Source organism: Micropterus dolomieu, linkage group LG11, assembly GCF_021292245.1.
Source record: "Micropterus dolomieu isolate WLL.071019.BEF.003 ecotype Adirondacks linkage group LG11, ASM2129224v1, whole genome shotgun sequence".
NCBI classification, from domain to species: domain Eukaryota; kingdom Metazoa; phylum Chordata; class Actinopteri; order Centrarchiformes; family Centrarchidae; genus Micropterus; species Micropterus dolomieu.
The window spans coordinates 3,101,480-3,106,345 of record NC_060160.1 but is presented as its reverse complement, the minus strand read 5'-3'; the positions used below and the strand labels follow the sequence as shown (position 1 = coordinate 3,106,345).

General features: G+C 39.0%; 1 protein-coding gene across 1 annotated transcript in view; it reads right to left on the bottom strand.

Moving 5' to 3' along the window:
• The window catches only part of prkd1 (protein kinase D1), a 95,674-nt gene extending 91,415 nt beyond the window's left edge, over positions 1 to 4,259 (bottom strand). The window contains exon 1 of the mRNA XM_046063586.1: positions 4,170 to 4,259. The gene's annotated coding sequence lies outside the window, so the exon portion shown is untranslated. The remainder of the gene's footprint in view (positions 1 to 4,169) is intronic.
• Positions 4,260 to 4,866: the final 607 nt, after the last annotated feature.

The window sequence follows — 4,866 nt, the reverse complement described above, 5'->3', positions numbered from 1 at the left end:
CCCAGTCCTGACAAGCTGACTGTATCTGCATTCTGTGATAGGCTAGTCGCAGCGGGTATTTTCCATTAATGTTTAGGGTTTCTTCAGGTTTGTTTTTTACTTCGGCTTGTAGTACTACTTACTTATTAACCAGTAGAGTTCTGGTAAACGTGGGGTTTGTTCAGTCTTTGTGCTTGGTAGAATGCGACTCGCGTTGCGTCTCTGCCTGTCAGAGATTGTTTGTCAGCTGGCTCTAACCAGTTTTTTTGACTTTACGCGTGTTTACGAGTGTCTGACACTTTCTTGCTGTATTTTATAAAATAAAGGTAGTTGTGGTATAAATAAATTATTTAAAATAATATTAATTATTATTAAATTAAGCTACACAAACACTCTCCCCCCCGACCCCCTCTCTCTCTCTCTCTCTTTCTCTCTCTCTGTCTCTCTCTTACACACACACACACACACACACACACACACACACACACACACACACACACACACACCCCTGGTGTGGAAATAAAAAAAATTTAAAAGAACCCAAAAAAACCCCACACTGATCATAAAAAACATTTAAAGTTATGTTGAGTATGAAAACTCTTGTTCATTACATTGTATTTCATAATTGCAACCGCATGTGTTGTATTCATTGTTGCAAAACTTGTTCTGTATATAGTTCGTTTGTTATCGTGATCAAAACCATTGATCCTGAAGCTCAATGCTGATGCTTTCATGTAAATAGTTTTCTAATCAGCAATAAATATAACAATTTCTGATCAACCCATATCAATTGCATGCTTAAAATAACATACTGGTTAAAGCCCCGCCCATTTCAAGACAACCCGACCCATTTCCGGGTTAGGCCCCGCCCAGTCCGAGTACAGATACAGATAATTCATATGGTTAACACAGATACAGATACAGATAATGCGGTACTCGCTCATCCCTAATGTTATTTACCTTTTGTGTACCATGTCCTCCAACTTGTTAACATCTGTTGTTGTATGTTTCGTGGAAGTGACGCTGCTATGCCAACAGCCGCCGACCGGCTTCGTCACTTCATGTTCCTATTTGCCCAGAACTGTTTGGTCTGAAAACGTCTATTCATGTTTAGTAGCACAAATCCCACCCCGATAGTTCCCAATAACGCCATGCCCCTCGCTCACAGGTCTGTAGTGGTTGGCTGTAGCCCCACCACCTTTCTGTATGGTCTGTTCTGCTCATGCGCATACTTATTCCCGCCCAATTTGTACTACACATTTGTCAACATTGTAGTTGACAGAAGCCCGTGATTTAAAGAAAAAACTTTATTTCAACACAATGTTATACAAATACAAGGGAATTATACGTAAACGACAAACTCCTCTTCCTCATTTCGACCTTTGGTTTCCTGTTAAACACACACACACACACCCCTGGTGTGGAAATAAAAAAACTTTTTTTGTACCTACTAGTCATTTTCAAAATTTGTGAGAGTAGGACCCAAGTTTAAAAATACAGAAATGATCCTTTAAAGTTGATGTTGTTGTTTTTCTATCTTGCCTTTCTGTTTTTAACTGTTTTTACTTTAAGCTTTTGAGTTAGAGCTCTCTGTCCTAGGCTTGGACAGGAAAAGAGGGACGTGAAACAGTCTTAATAGTCAGATGTTTGCTTGAAGAAAAGTTTTTCGTGAATGCATCACATACAGTTGCAAATAATACACCAAACTGCCTGTTGAGTCAGTGTTGTTGTTGTTGTTTGTTGATGAATATGTATGTGAGCACTGCTGTTGTGCTTATTTACATAAAACTATACATTTATTTACATGTAGTCGTTTTTTAATTGAGATACACATGAAGGTATGATTCACCAACCTTGAAAGTGTGTGTGTGTGTGTGTGTGTGTGTGTGTGAATGTGTGTGTTAGCTAAACTGTTAAAACCCACTCTAATATTCTCTGACCTATATGCACAGAAACACACTCGTCCTCTCAGCTTTGTTAACAGGAGTGTGTGCATGTACTTCCCTTGTTACCGTGACAACAGCACTGTGAGTGCATGTTTATTTGTAGAACCGTGGTGGTGGGGTTTTTACATCTTATAAGTGTGTTTGCAATGTTTCAGTGTGCGCTTTTGTTTTTAGGGAGTGTGTTTTCCCGCTAACGTGGCCAAACATTTAGACCAGTGCCTGAAATTGCGACACTACTGATGACCACTAGATGCTCACTTCAAAAGCAGAAACATGTTTCACTGGTTTTCTGTCCATATTAGTAGATAAATGACTAAATACAACTATATATTGAATGGCACATTTGAGCAGCTTTACATATGAACATAAGTTAACAGAGCTATGCTTTTGTTTTGACATAAAGGTGTTTCAATTTTATTGTCTTGTACCATATATGCACCAGACATAACATTTTAGACTAAAGAGAAAGCCTTGTTTGTAATGACACATGGCATTTTTGTGTTTGTATCCTAAATTCTCCCTAAATTTCTAAATTCTTCCTAAATTTTTCTTTGAGGTTTATTTGTATGAATGTTTCAAATCAGTAATAGCAAACCCTCGTAACTGCACAAACTTGTTGTAAGTCGCTAGTTTCAGCCTGATAAATGCCACCTGTTCATGAAGGTGTGTGTTCTTGAGATTTGATTGTCAGCAACAATTGCCCATAAAAGGCTACCAGTCCCACCACGTTTGTGAAGAAAAACCAAAAGTAAAAAGAAAATCGTCACACTGCAGAGCTGCAAGTCTTGCTTTTAGAAATGAGCAGATGAAAACAACACATTTAGCAGCGTCTTTAGTTTGCGTCATCGTTTTTAAAGTCCTCTGTTTTTCCCTGTCCACACGAAAACGCTACGCTGGAGTTTTAGTCTGGACGGGAGCTGCAATGTAGCTAAAGGTCTGCGTTTTAAAACGAAAACGTTGCAGTGTTGATGGGGCCTGAGTCTGGACAGACTCATGCGACTCTGACATCACTCTAGAGCGACTGTCGTCACAATTATGGGCTAGCGGGAGCTGCAAAGATGGAGGATGGCAGCGATGGAGGTTGTCTCTTTCTCCCCGTCATTTGCTTACAAACTACTACTACCTCTGTGGCCTCCATGTTTACGTCTTTACAACAGTGTGCTGTGTGTGACAAGGCACGGTATGACGTTTTCACGGTATGATAACCTTAACCAAAAATATCGCGATTCTACGGTATTGCAATTACAGCTCTAAAATGTGGTCAATTTCTGGGTAAAAAACATCAACTTTTTCCCAGTAAACACAGTATATTTTATTTTTAAGCAAGAAAAAGCACAACTGCTGTTAAGAATAACATCAAATAATGCTATAACATCAATTGTTGTTGTTTTAGTTTTGATGCACATATAGACATACACATAAGGAGAGAGAGAGCACAAGTGTATCTCACAATGATGGAAGACTTAAACAAAAGTATAGACGTGATACCAGCTAAATAGCTAAAACATAGTAATGTTACTCTGCTCTTTCCCCTCTGGAAAGTAACGTGAGGGGTGAAAGTAGCTGATGTTAGCTAGTTAACTAGCCATGTTATCTGCCTCGGTAGCAAACCAATAGTATTTATTTCACCAGTGCTAACACACCAAATCTTGTTGCAAATGTTAATTTCAAGTGTTTTAATTTAGTGGAGAGTGAAGGGTGGTGATACCGTAGATGGGATGGAGGTAGAGGGGTCGTGTTACTCTATGCTGCACAAAACCTGCGGGATTCCTGCACTTTCCATCATTGAAGAAACATAAAAAACATTTTTGTAATATTTAGTGGCATTTAGTGGTGAGGTCCCAAAGGTGTCATCATCTGAGACAGCAGAGAGTAGCCAGTCAAGAAATTAGTTTTTTTAGGCAGATATATTAAGAAATTATGTTTACTTAATTATTCAGTAAAACCATATGTTAATGTGACTTGGCCACTGACAGATAACATGTAAGCCAAAAGTGTGAAACACTGTTTCTGCACTACGTTCCTTTATAAACCATATAATAGATGAAGTTTAAAAAGGCATTTTACAAAATTGACATAGGAAACACGTTACTTCTCTCTGTGACTATGAAACCTCACCAAAACTGCTAGTCAGCAATAATATTCGTCCAGATTATGGTGCTTGGATAGCGGCAATAAATCCAAATACATAAATACTTTGATGGCGGTGCTATAATCTCAGTCATGACAGCAACAGTTACTCACATAATCACTTCGTCTTTAGGTCCCGTGTCCACCAGCTGCTTTTCTGAAAACGCCCTGCAGGGAGTGCTAGCAGGAGTTTTTGAGGCGCAACGTTTTTTTCCTCCTGCTTTGGTTGCTATGATACATAAAATCCGGGTTGCAAGTAGTTCTACGAGACTTTACTGGATGTAAAAATGTCAACAAAGAGTAGAGTCCTTGCACTGTATGAAGGGAGGGCTGAAGCAGGTTGTGAAAGGACGATTTTGTGGAAACATCTCGAAAGTCCCAAAGTTGAACATTTTTCAACTCTTGGCAACCGAAAAAAAATCACGGTGCTCCCATTGCAATGAACTGAAAAAAATTCTGGCGTCAGAAAAAAAACAGTTTGGGCTTTTACTTTGAAAAATTCTGAACAACATTAAAAGAGAGTCTGCTGCCGGCTTGACACACCTCTGAAAGAGCCGTCAGAAAACGTGATTCCCCTAAATGTCCTCTGCCTGGAGATACTGGGGAAATGAAAAAGGCGTCTGTAGGTTGATGGATGTGGATCAAACACTGAAACAAAAACACTGCAGTACATTCTTTATTGTGAGCATGTGAAACAGTCGCTTCATAATCAAATTGTTGAAAAATAAATCTCCCAATATGGGGATTGAACACACAGGTTTCTAGGGAACAACCAACTTTACCAACTGAACTAAATGAACACTGTTCAGTT